This window comes from Lolium perenne, chromosome 4, assembly GCF_019359855.2.
Source record: "Lolium perenne isolate Kyuss_39 chromosome 4, Kyuss_2.0, whole genome shotgun sequence".
Lineage (NCBI taxonomy): Eukaryota > Viridiplantae > Streptophyta > Magnoliopsida > Poales > Poaceae > Lolium > Lolium perenne.
This window is the reverse complement of record NC_067247.2, coordinates 296385252-296399561: the sequence shown is the minus strand read 5'-3', so window position 1 is coordinate 296399561 and position 14310 is coordinate 296385252.

Genomic DNA, 14310 nt, shown 5'->3' with positions numbered 1-14310 from the left:
TGCAGTACCATTCGTAGGCTTCGAGTCCGGCATTGCCGATCTAGCACAACTACGTCGAAGCGCGGAGAAACCGTGACAGAGTACATCCAGCGTTTCAGAATCTTAGGAACCGATGTTATTCGGTTCGTATAACTGAAAAAGAAGCAATCGAGTTGGCGAGCAGGCCTTGCAACACAGCTCAAGGACATGGCCTCCCAAGCGATTATCCCTCATTGGCGCACATGGTTCGTAAAGCGTCAAGATATGCACAGCGCCACCCGGACCTGTACCAAGATAAGTTCAAGCGTGCAAGAGTCCTAGTCGATGCGAGAGGAAGACGAAGTTCCTGCGGGAGACCAAGAGGTAGCAGTGGCTGAATGGACTCGGGGAGGAACCCCCGTGCCCTGCAAATGGGTAAAGCCACCAGGCCCACCCAGGGGATTTGATTTTGACGTGACCAAGACTAAGCAAATCTTCGACCTCCTGCTCAAGGAGAAACAGTTGACGATTCTTGAAGGTCTCAAATTCCCCACGGTGCAAGAGCTGAACGGAAAGCCATACTGTAAATGGCACAACTCGCTCTCCCATGCCACCAACGATCGCAGGTATGGCGTCAGCACATCCAAGCGGCGATAGAAAAAGGGCGTCTAATTTTCAACCAGTATGCCATGAAGGTCGACACCCAGCCCTTTCCCGCCGTTAATATGGTGGAGTGCACTTACCCTGAAGGTTGCCAGCCAGGATCCTCGTTCAGCATCAACATGGTAGGACCTGGGAACCACTCTGGCAAAGATGGAGACGAGGGCAGCTGCTCTCGTAGCAAGGACACAGAGGAGGCCGCTCCACGCGATCGGCTCCGTCATGATGGCAAGCGCTACGTCACAGAGGGAGAAGTGAAAAACATAAGATATCAGGGACCCCTCTCTGATCACCTCCTCAACAAGTATGTGAGTCAGTACGACCGACGCCGACGATCCAGCGATGATGATGAAAGAGATTGTTTGGCTAGAGAAGCCAGAAGACATCGTCGGCACGATCACGATGAGGAGGAGCACGAGCGCCGTGCCACGGAACAATCAAGGGAGCAAGATGACAACGCCAGGCACTGGGACTGCCCCTTCTTCAGACACTGCTGGGATTCAGGAATGAGCCGATTGCCCACAATCGGCAATTGCCCAGAATGCAACAAGAAGAAGAAGGAGGCAGCCAACGTGTCTGTGTTCGAGCACCTAGGGCCTCTCCCGCCACAGAGCAAACGTGCTGAGTCCCCTCGGTGGGCAGATCTCGAGGATTCCGAAGACGAGGGACAAGAAGAAGAAGAGGACAGGTACCACCGTCCAAGGTGGTGCCCTGACGGACTCAGCCGTTCACAAAAGCGCAGGGTTCAGCGATTGCGCGGCCTGGAGGAAGCCGAAAGGTTATACCTGCATACGCTAAGGAAGGCACGGCCTGATCTGGCTGCGAAAGTTCAGCGAACCCTGGATGAAGGGGGTCGTCCACGGAAAATGGAGTGGCGTCCCAGGCAAAAGAAAGCCGATGATGAAACATCGGCTGGCACGAACATGGTGCTCGTCCTTCCGACAGAGCTTAGTGCTCCACGATTCTACGATACACTCAAGGTGGACGACAGCAGGCGTATCAAGTCAGAGGTTGGGCTGGTTTTATCCACCAGCCTGACCGAATAGCAAGATTAAATCAATGAGCAGATAGGGCGAGGCTGATCCTTGTGATCGGCCCCAAAAATTTATGAAGGAACATTACAGAACCCTCAGTCAATGGATATGGAGGCCGATTCCAGCAATCGGCCAAAATTATCTTCACCACATGTTCTGCCTGTGTTCAGCGTCGATCCACTGGGCAGCGGCCACGTCGGCGGATGAAAGTTAGCACGAATCCTCGCGGGACCGACGTGCAAGTGCAGTACCCTGGCTAACCATAAAAGCCGATATCTGCAGTCATCTGGCAGATTCGGCTCGGGGGGCATACAGTCAGATAAAGAACATGTGCAGATAAACATGTGTAAACATGCGTACAGTGAAACATTGGGGGGGCCGATTAAGAGAAATTGGCCAGATAAAAAAAAATTTTTTTGCACAAGAGGCGAAGCCGATGCGCAGCCATCGACTCTAGTACACTTACACAAGACCAAGGCCTACTGGCTATATGCTCAAAAGTTCACATCAACATCGACGTTCAGTAGAAGAAAGCTGATCAGCGACCTGTGCATCCTCACCAGTATTCTTGCCTTGATTAAGGCTCGGGGGGCAGCTCGCCCTAAAATATCTTTAGAAAGCCGATTTTTGTTGAAATCGGCTGGTTCTGCATTACGATTCGGAAGCCGATAGTGGCGCATGTGGTTGGCTCACTACTGTTCTCACCTTGATGAAGGCTCGGGGGGGCAACGGACTACATGGATATTTGGTTCTTGAGAAACCGATTGGAGTTGCATCGGCTGACCCTGCATCATGATCCTCTCTGAAAGCAGTTCAGGTTGCGAAAGAAGATTGCTGAGGCTATGGAGAGGAATCGGGAGAGGAGGCTGTCGGCTTTTACAGGTTTTGGACCGTCCAGTCGCTGCAAGAGAAGGAAAGGGACTGGATTCTCAAAATAGCCGATGAGTAGTCATCGGCTGAGGGATTGCGAAAAATTATGGTCAGATATTAAAATCGCGGTCTGAAATTGAGAAGTGCTTGACTGACGGGCTAATCGGCATGTGAGTCCGGCTTCACGGGCGTCCAAAAGAAAAGAAATCCGATACGTTGCTATCGGTCTTTGCATAACAGGCGGAAGGAGTGAAATTGGAGTAATTGAAGGATGAATTGAAAGAACAATTTCATTAATTCAAAGGAGCGGCTTTACAAGAAAGAGCCGATGGCTCTCAAAAGAGGGATCTGGTGCCTAGTGCACTGCTACTACTAGTCCTATTCTACTAGTCGTCGCTGTCCTCATCATCACTGCCGTCGATGTCTTCGGCGCTGCTCCCAGGAAGCTCCTCGTCGCTGCTGCCCCAGCCCTTGGCCGGAGCCTCGTCCTCCTCGTCATCATCATCATCCTCGCTGTCCGCCCAAGAGCGGAAGCGCTTGGTCGGTGGATACCCGATGGAGGAGGAGGATTCATCCTCCTCTTCTTCTTCCTCGTCATCATCTTCGTCCTCGCTGTCCGCCCACATGCGGGAGCGCTTCTTCGGCGGGAGTTTGGCGGAGGGGGAGGCCTTGGCCTTCGCTACTTCTCCTTCTTTCTTCTCATTTTCGGAGGAGAGGGGGTTCACCTCAGAGTGAAGGTTGTCCTCGTTCTTCCTCTTCGGCGAGGATTGGAGGGGGAGGCCTAAGAGGGAGGAGGAGGAGGAAGACATGGCTACAGGAGGAGAGGGTTTTTTGGGTGCCGATGGCTGGAACAGAGGAAGGGGATAAAAGGAGTTAATCAGTCGGCACGGTTAAATAATGAGAAGCCTGGTGGGAATTAATGCCATTACAGTTTCCGAAGAGGTGATGTCAGAGCTATCGAATTTTGCAGAGAAGCTGAGAAGACAGGGCATAATGATGATAGATGCTGCAAATGGCTCTGCTCTGCCACGACATGACCCTTCGGAGGAAAAGCAGAGTGGTTTTGGAATTATCATTGCCAAAACCAGGGGGGCATGTGTTATCACCAGATTTTGGCCAAATCAGGGGGTGGGCCGTAAGAGAGATGGGCTTGGAAGATTACACGTGGATTATCTCTGAAGCGGCCTTGTGCGAAGAATTTGGGCTAGATTGCCCGTGTATCTTTAATTATGGTAGATTTCATCTTAGATTGGAAGTAGAGTTTTACCCGTGCACGGTTAGGTGCACGCCTGAATTAGAAAGTCCCTTGGACTATAAATATGTATCTAGGGTTTATGGAATAAACAACAACACACGTTCAACCAAACAAACCAATCTCGGCGCATCGCCAACTCCTTCGTCTCGAGGGTTTCTATCCGTAGCGACATGCTGCCTAGATCGCATCTTGCGATCTAGGCAGCACAAGCTCCACGTTGTTCATGCGTTGCTCGCATCAAGCCTTGTTGATGGCGAGCAACGTAGTTATCATAGATTTGTTAGGGTTAGCATAGTTCTTCGCGCAACATGCTAGCGTAGTGCAACCCTTGCATATCTAGCCGCCCTCACACCTATCTTAGGTGTGGGGGCGGCACCCCGCTTGATCATTATTTGGTAGATCTGATCCGTTACGATTGCTCCTTGTTCTACAAGGATTAGTTTAATATCTGCAATAGTTAGGCCTTACAAAGGGTTGGAGGATCCAGCGGCACGTAGGGTGTCGTTCGCTAGTCCTAGACAGGATGTTCCGGGGATCAACCTCGTGTTGGTTTTTAGGCCCTATCTAGGATCGGCTTACGATCACCGTGCGTGGCCGCGAGGCCCAATCGTGAGTAGGATGATCCGATTATGCGGTGAAAACCCTAAATCGTCGTAGATCTAATTAGCTTTATCTTGATCAAGCAGGACCACCATATATTCGTTCACCCCGAACGAATCATGGGTGGATCGGCTCCTTGAGCCGATTCACAGGATAACCTGAGAGCCGATCGAGGCTCTTATTTAATGTTTACGTGTATGCCATGCAGGAAACTAAGCGAGGCATCCCCATCACCTTCCTGACCAGGTATAGGTCAGGTGGCACGCCCTTGCACTCAGCATCGGACGTGTGACCAGAAGTGCTTTGCGGGCCGTCGCTCGGAGGGACCTCAGCCAGCCGCAGCTCTAGGTTGTTCCCGGCTCTACAGTGTTGACCATCGCTGCCCGCCGGTGGGTTTTGGCAGTCAACACAAGCTTAGAGCTTTCACTCTCCTTGATCATGTTGCATCATACTCCTCTCTTGATCCTTGAAAACTTCCTCCACACCAAACTCGAAACAACTCATTAGAGGGTTAGTGCACAATATAAATTGACATATTCAGAGGTGACACAATCATTCTTAACACTTCTGGACATTGCATAATGCTACTGGACATTAGTGGATCAAAGAAATTCATCCAACATAGCAAAAGAGGCAATGCGAAATAAAAGGCAGAATCTGTCAAAACAGAACAGTTCGTATTGACGAATTTTAAAATGGCACCAGAGTTGCTCAAATGAAAATGCTCAAATTAAATGAAAGTTGCGTACATATCTGAGGATCATGCACATAAATTGGCTTAATGTTCTGAGCTACCTACAGGGAGGTGGACCCAGATTCGTGACAGCAAAGAAATCTGGAACTGTGCAGTAATCCAAATCTAGTACTTACTTTTCTATCAACGGCTTAACTTGGCACAACAAAACACAAAACTAAGATAAGGAGAGGTTGCTACAGTAGTAAACAACTTCCAAGACACAAAATAAAAACAAAGTACTGTAGGTAAAAACATGGGTTGTCTCCCATAAGCGCTTTTCTTTAACGCCTTTCAACTAGGCGCAGAAAGTGTGTATCAAGTATTATCAAAAGACGAAGTGTCAACATCATAATTTGTTCTCATAATAGAATCAAAAGGTACCTTCATTCTCTTTCTAGGGAAGTGTTCCATACCTTTCTTGAGAGGAAATTGATATTTTATATTACCTTCCTTCATATCAATGATAGCACCAACAGTTCGAAGAAAAGGTCTTCCCAATATAATGGGACAAGATGCATTGCATTCAATATCCAAGACAACAAAATCAACGGGGACAAGGTTATTGTTAACGGTAATGCGAACATTATCAACCTTACCCAAAGGTTTCTTTGTAGAATGATCAGCAAGATTAACATCTAAATAACAATTTTTCAGCGGTGGCAAGTCAAGCATATTATAAATTTTCTTAGGCATAACAGAAATACTTGCACCAAGATCACATAAAGCATTACAATCAAAATCTTTAACCTTCATCTTAATGATGGGCTCCCAACCATCCTCTAACTTTTTAGGAATAGAGGCTTCGCACTCTAATTTCTCTTCTCTAGCTTTTATGAGAGCATTTGTAATATGATGCGTGAAAGCCAAATTTATAGCACTAGCATTAGGACTTTTAGCAAGTTTTTGCAAGAACTTTATAACTTCAGAGATGTGGCAATCATCAAAATTCAAACCATTATAATCTAAAGCAATAGGATCATCATCCCCAATGTTGGAAAAAATTTCAGCAAACTTTATCACAGCAGTTTCAGTAGCTTTTAGCGCTTTCAGCAGCTTTTTCGCGCTTTGCATTAGAAGTGGAAACATTGCTAACACCAATTCTTTTATTAGTATTAGTAGGGGGTGCAGCAACATGTGTAGCATTAGCGTTACTAGTGGTGGTAATAGTCCAAACTTTAGCTACATTCTTCTCTTTAGCTAGTTTTTCATTTTCTTCTCTATCCCACCTAGCACGCAGTTCAGCCATTAATCTTATATTCTCATTAATTCTAACTTGAATGGCATTTGCTGTAGTAGCAATTTTATTATGATGATCCTCATTAGGCAAAACTTTTGATTTCAAAAGATCAACATCAAGAAGAAGACTATCGACTTTAGAAGCAAGTATATCAATTTTCCCAAGCTTTTCTTCAACAGATTTGTTAAAAGCAGTTTGTGTACTAATAAATTCTTTAAGCATGGCTTCAAGTCCAGGGGGTGAACTCCTATTATTATTGTAAGAATTTCCATAAGAATTACCATAGCCGTTGCCATTATTATAAGGATATGGCCTATAGTTGTTACTAGAATTGTTCCGGTAAGCATTGTTGTTGAAATTATTATTTTTAATGAAGTTCACATCAACATGTTCTTCTTGTGCAACCAATGAAGCTAATGGAACATTATTAGGATCAATATTAGTCCTATCATTCACAAGCATAGACATAATAGCATCAATCTTATCACTCAAGGAAGAGGTTTCTTCACGTAATTTACCTTCTTACCTTGTGGAGCTCTTTCCGTGTGCCATTCAGAGTAGTTGATCATCATATTATCAAGAAGCTTTATTGCTTCACCAAGAGTGATGGACATAAAGGTACCTCCAGCAGCTGAATCCAATAAATTCCGTGAAGAAAAATTTAGTCCTGCATAGAAGGTTTGGATGATCATCCAAGTAGTCAGTCCATGGGTTGGGCAATTTTTAACCAGAGATTTCATTCTTTCCCAAGCTTGAGCAACATGTTCAGTATCTAATTGTTTAAAATTCATTATGCTACTCCTCAAAGATATAATTTTAGCAGGGGATAATATCTACCAATAAAAGCATCCTTGCATTTAGTCCATGAATCAATACTATTCTTAGGCAGAGATAGCAACCAATCTTTAGCTCTTCCTCTTAATGAGAAAGGGAACAATTTTAGTTTAATAATATCACCATCTACATCTTTATATTTTTGCATTTCACATAATTCAACAAAATTATTAAGATGGGCAGCGACATCATCGTAACTAACACTGCAAAATTGCTCTCGCATGACAAGATTCAGTAAAGCAGGTTTAATTTCAAAGAATTCTGCTGTAGTAGCAGGTGGAGCAATAGGTGTGCATAAGAAATCATTATTATTTGTGGTTGTGAAGTCACACAACTTAGTATTTTCAGGGTTGGCCATTTTAGCAACAGTAAATAAAGCAAACTAGATAAAGTAAATGCAAGTAAACTAATTTTTTTGTGTTTTTGATATAGCAAACAAGATAGCAAGTAAAGTAAAACTAGCAACTAATTTTTTTGTATTTTGATTTAGTGTAGCAAACAAAGTAGTAAATAAAACTAAGCAAGACAAAAACAAAGTAAAGAGATTGGGATGTGGAGACTCCCCTTGCAGCGTGTCTTGATCTCACGGCAACGGCGCCTTAAAATATGCTTGATGGCGTGTAACTCACACGTTCGTTGGGAACCCCAAGAGGAAGGTATGATGCGCACAGCAGCAAGTTTTCCCTCGTAAAGAAACCAAGGTTTATCGAACCAGGAGGAGCCAAGAAGCACGTTGAAGGTTGATGGCGGCGGGATGTAGTGCGGCGCAACACCGTGGATTCCGGCGCCAACGTGGAACCCGCACAACACAACCAAAGTACTTTGCCCCAACGAAATGCTGAGGTTGTCAATCTCACCGGCTTGTCAGTAACAAAGGATTAACCGTATTGTGTGGAAGATGATTGTTTGCAGAAAAAGAGAACAAGTATTGCAAAGAGATTGTATTTCAAGAAAGAGAATTGGACCGGGGTCCACAGTTCACCAGAGGTGTCTCTCCCATAAGACAAGCAGCATGTTGGGTGAACAAATTACAGTTGGGCAATTGACAAATAAAGAGAGCATGACCATGCACATACATATCATGATGAGTATAGTGAGATTTAATTGGGCATTACGACAAAGTACATAGACCGCCATCCAACTGCATCTATGCCTAAAAAGTCCACCTTCGTGTTATCATCCGAACCCTTCCAAAGTATTAAGTTGCAAAGCAACAGACAATTGCATTAAGTATGGTGCGTAATGTAATCAACAACTACATCCTTAGACATAGCATCAATGTTTTATCCCTAGTGGCAACAAGCACAACACAACCTTAGAACTTTCTCACATCGTCCTGTGTCAATGCAGCATGAACCCACTATCGAGCATAAGTACTCCCTCTTGGAGTTACAAGCATCTACTTGGCCAGAGCATCTACTAGTAACGGAGAGCATGCAAGATCATAAACAACACATAGATATAACTTTGATAATAAACATAACAAGTATTCTCTATTCATCGGATCCCAACAAACGCAACATATAGAATTACAGATAGATGATCTTGATCATGTTAGGCAGCTCACAAGATCCGACAATGATAGCACAATGGGGAGAAGACAACCATCTAGCTACTGCTATGGACCCATAGTCCAGGGGTAGACTACTCACACATCACACCGGAGGCGACCATGGCGGTGTAGAGTCCTCCGGGAGATGATTCCCCTCTCCGGCAGGGTGCCGGAGGCGATCTCCTGGATCCCCCGAGATGGGATCGGCGGCGGCGGCGTCTCTGGAAGGTTTTCCGTATCGTGGCTCTCGGTACTGGGGGTTTCGTCACGGAGGCTATTTGTAGGCGGAAGGGCAGGTCAAGAGGCAGCACGGGGGCCCCACACCATAGGGCCGCGCGGCCAAGGGGGGGGGCCGCGCCGCCCTAGGGTGTGGCCCCCTCGTCGCCCCTCTTCGTCTCTCCTTCGGACTTCTGGAAGCTTCGTGGAAAAATAGGCCCCTGGGCTTTGATTTCGTCCAATTCCGAGAATATTTCCTTACTAGGATTTCTGAAACCAAAAACAGCAGAAAACAAAGAATCGGCACTTCGGCATCTTGTTAATAGGTTAGTTCCAGAAAATGCACGAATATGACATAAAGTGTGCATAAAACATGTAGATAACATCAATAATGTGGCATGGAACATAAGAAATTATCGATACGTCGGAGACGTATCAGCTGAGCAAAGAGATCGAGAAATCTTGAGCTCTTGAGCAGAAACGCGAGTGAGAGAAAATTGGTACGAGTTTTTTCGGGGGAGAGAGTGAGATGGGAGGAAGAGATGAAGTAGTGGGGCAAGGAGGGGCCCACACCATAGGGTGGCGTGCCCCCCTCCTTGGCCGCGCCGGCTGGTGGGGTGCATCCCTGGGGTGCCCCACTGGTCATCCCCAGGTGCTCCCAGATGCCTCTTCGAAAAATAAGACCAACGGTATAATTTTTGTGAATTTTTGAAAACTTTGAAAAATGCACATTTCTGGGTATTAAAATTATTATTACTGGGTAGAAAAAGATTTTGAAATCTCTAATTAACTAAAGAACTTTGCAAAACAAAAAGTGCTGCAGCAAGTGGAACAAGTGGAAGAAGAAAGAAATGTTGTTTAGCTCCTCTATGCATATAAAATATATTTGTTAACAAGGTTGATCAAGTCTTGCCACCAAATAAATTTTACATAGCATAAGAAGAAATAAACCTCAAATCAATCATGTTACCTTGAATTGTATTGATATGGATCCAATCATAATATTTTGATATCCTTCTTTAGGCTCATATTTAGGACAATCAATAGCTCCCACTTTGATAGTTCTCACATTAGAAATTGTATTAACTCCACATACTTTATCAATCCTCTTGGGGAAATAAATGGTATGCTCCTTGTCATCAACATTGAAAGTAACTTTTCCTTTATTGCAATCAATAACAGCCCCTGCGGTGTTAAGAAAAGGTCTCCAAAGAATAATAGACATATTATCATCTTCAGACATTTCCAACACAACAAAATCAGTTAATATCAAGTAGTTATTAGTAACTTGAACAGGAACATCCTCACATATACCAACATGAATAGCAGTAGATTTATCAGCCATTTGCAAAGATATATCAGTCGATATCAACTTGTCTAAATAAAGTCTCTTATAAAGAGAAAAAGGCATAACACGAACACCCGCTCCCAAATCACATAGAGCAGTTCTAACATAATTATTCTTAATAGAACAAGGAATAGTCGGTATACCTGGGTCGCCCAGCTTCTTTGGAACTTTGCCATTGAAAGAGTAATTAGCAAGCATAGTGGAAATCTCCTCATTAGGAATTTTCCTTTTGTTAGAGACAATATCTTTCATATACTTTGAATAAGGAGGCAGTTTAATAGCATCAGTCAAAGGGATTTGCAAGAATAAAGGTTTCATCCAAACGCAAAATTTATTATAGTGTTCTTCTTCCTTTGATTTTAGTTTCTTAGCAGGAAAAGGCATTTGCTTTTGAACCCAAGGTTCCCTTTCATTACCATGTTTCTTAGCAATAAAATCTTCTTTAGTATACTTTTTATTTTTAGCAAGCTTTTCAGGTTCATCTTCAACCTCTTCTTTATCAGAAGCATCATTCTTACCATTATCTTTATCATGTTCATTACCACTTTCAGTTTCAGCATCAGAAATAGAAATACTATTAGGATCATTAACAGGTTCAGAGGATTCTACAACAGTTTTATGTTTCTTTTTCTTTTTCTTAGAAGGAGCACTAGGTTCAATTCGTTGAGAATCTTGTTCAACTCTTTTGGGATGCCCCTCAGGATATAGAGGATCCTGAGTAGAAACACCGCATCTAGTTGTTACTTCATAAGCATGTTTTTCTTTAGAACTATTTTTTAACAAGTCATTTTGCACTTTAGTGAGTTGATCAATTTGAGTTTGAATCATATGAAAATGTTTAACAATTATCTTAACATCATTGGAGGTTCTCTCCACAATATCATGCAAATTACTAATAGCTTGAGAATTTTCCATTAAATGATTCTCTACTCTCATATTAAAATTTTCTCGCTTAACAATATAATTATCAAACTCATCTAAGCATTGAGCAGAAGGTTTTGAATACGGAATATCTTCCCTAGTAAAGCGTTGAAGAGAGTTTACCTCAATCATGGATGAAGGGGGATTATCTTACATAAATCTTCTATGGGAGGTAAGTTCTTCACATCTTCAGATTTAATACCTTTCTCCTTAAGAGATTTCTTGGCTTCCCTCATATCTTCATCATTTAATTTAATCAAACCCCTCTTCTTCAATATTGGCGTCGGGGCTGGTTCAGGTGTAGTCCAATCATCATGATTCCGGCCTATTTTAGCCAATAATTCTTCAACTTCGTCTGGAGTTCTTTTCCTGAAAACACAACCAGCACAACTATCCAGGTATGCTCTAGACTCAATGGTTAGTCCACTATAAAATATATCAAGTAAATCATGCTTTTCCAGATCATGTCCAGGTCGAGCTCTGATAAGAGAACAAAATCTTGCCCATGCTTCAGGCGATTTCTCTCCATCTTCCTGGTCAAAAACTGTAAATTTTCTGCAAAGCAATATGTTGAGCACTAGCAGGAAAATATTTCCGAAAGAAAACATCAAACAAACCACTTGGACTATCAATAGAATCAGGAGGCAAACTATTATACCAAGTTTTAGCATCATCCTTTAATGAGAAAGGAAAAATTTTAGCAACAAAATAAGTACGCATCTTGACATCATCAGAAAACAAGCTATTCAAAGTAGAAAGCTCATTCATGTGTTCTACATCATTTTCTTTTTCAGTACCACAAAAGGGTGTTTTCTCAACAATAGCTATATGAGATAAATCAAGAGAAAAATCATAATCCTTATCCTTAATGTTTATAAGAGATGTGGCAAATTTAGGATAAGGAGACAGTTTATATCTAACAGTATGTTGTGCAAGAAACTTTTTAATTTTTTTTGCATCAGTAGTAGCATTGCATTTATCAATAAAATCATCATCAAGTTCCACATAATCTTCATCAGGATCATCACTAGAGTATTCAACAGACTCAGGTGAATTAACAGGTGTAGCAGTATTTTCATTAGGAGTTTCAGTATTTTCAATTTTTCTAGACCTAGCAATTGTAGCATCTAGAAAAGATCACAATGAACCACTATCATCAAGCACAGCAGAAGCATCATCAATATTATAAGAGTTTTCAGATTCAGCAGAAGTACCAGCATGTGCAGCTTGTGGTGGTGAAACAAGTTGACTTATCACAGATGGTGAATCAAGAGCAGCAGAGGTACTCAGAGTTGTACCTTTTCTTGTAGTGAATGGTAATATAGCGACTTTAGGATCGCGAGATTTACCCATGATGGAGAATTTGCAGCGAACAATATCAATCCAAGTGAACTTTCAAATAAAGCTATGCTCTCCGGCAACGGCGCCAGAAAATAGTCTTGATGACCCACAAGTATAGGGGATCGCAACAGTCTTCGCGGGAAGTAAAACCCAATTTATTGATTCGACGCAAGGGGAGCCAAAGAATATTTGTAAGCCTTAACAGCGGAGTTGTCAATTCAGCTGCACCTGAAAATAGACTTGCTCGCAAGAGTTTATCAGTAGTAACAGTTTTATAGCAGTAGCAGTAGTGAAATATCAGCAGCAGTGTAACAAAGATAGCAGTAATGATTATAGTAAACAGCAGGATGAAAATACTGTAGGCACAGGGATGGATGAACGGGCGTTGCATGGATGAGAGAAACTCATGTAACAATCAAAGTAGGGCATTTGCAGATAGTAATAAAACGGTATCCAAGTACTAAACAATCCATAGGCATGTGTTCCATATTTAGTCGTACGTGCTCGCAATGAGAAACTTGCACAACATCTTTTGTCCTACCAGCCGGTGGCAGCCGGGCCTCTAGGGAATCTACTGGAAATTAAGGTACTCCTTTTAATAGAGCACCGGAGCAAAGCATTAACACTCCGTGAATACATGTGATCCTCACATCACCGCCTTCCCCTCCGGTTGTTCCAATTTATGTCACTTTGGGGCCTCGGGTTCCGGACAGCGACATGTGTATACAACTTGCAGGTAAGATCATAAAACAATGAATATCATCATGAAACAAAAACATGTTCAGATCTGAGATCATGGCACTCGGGTCGTAGTGACAAGCATTAAGCATAACAAGTTGCAACAATATCATCAAAGTACCAATTACGGACACTAGGCACTATGCCCTAACAATCTTATGCTATTACATGACCAATCTCATCCAATCCCTACCATCCCCTTCAGCCTACAGCGGGGGAATTACTCACACATGGATGCGGGAAACATGGCTGGTCGATGGAGAGGCGTCGGTGGTGATGATGGCGATGATCTCCTCCAATTCCCCGTCCCGGTGGAGTGCCAGAACGGAGTTTCTGGCCCCGAGACGGAGTTTCGCGATGGTGGCGGCGTTCTGGATGGCTTCTGGCGATTTCGACTTCCCGTCTCGCGTTTTTAGATCGAAACCCTTAAATGGTCCAGAGGGGGGCGTCAGAGGCTGGCCGAGGCGGCCTCACCATAGGGCGGCGTGCCCCCCTCCTAGGCCGCGCCGGCCCATGGTGTGGGGGCCGTGGGCCCCCCTGGCCTGCCCTTCTGGCTCCGTGAATCTTCTGGAAAAATAAGCCCTTTGACATTAATTTCGGGGATTTTCCTGAAAGTTGAATTTCTGCACAAAAACGAGACACCAGGGAAATTCTGCTGAAAACAGCGTTAGTCCGTGTTAGTTGTATCCAAAATACACAAATTAGAGGCGAAACAATAGCAAAAGTGTTCGGGAAAGTAGATACGTTTTGGACGTATCATAAATCCATCTACTACAAAGCACTGTTCTCTTTATTTCACAGCAAACAAACATCTCTTTCCACACTATACGTCTAATCCTTTGTTTTCAGCAAAACCAGTGAGATTGACAACCTCACTGTAAGTTGGGGCAAAGTATTTTGGTTGTGTTGTGTGCAGGTTCCACATTGTTGCTGACACCGCTAGTGCGCCCTGCCAAAGTCAGCCAACAACACCTTCAGAAGTGATTTCTTTCTCCTACTGGTCGATTAAA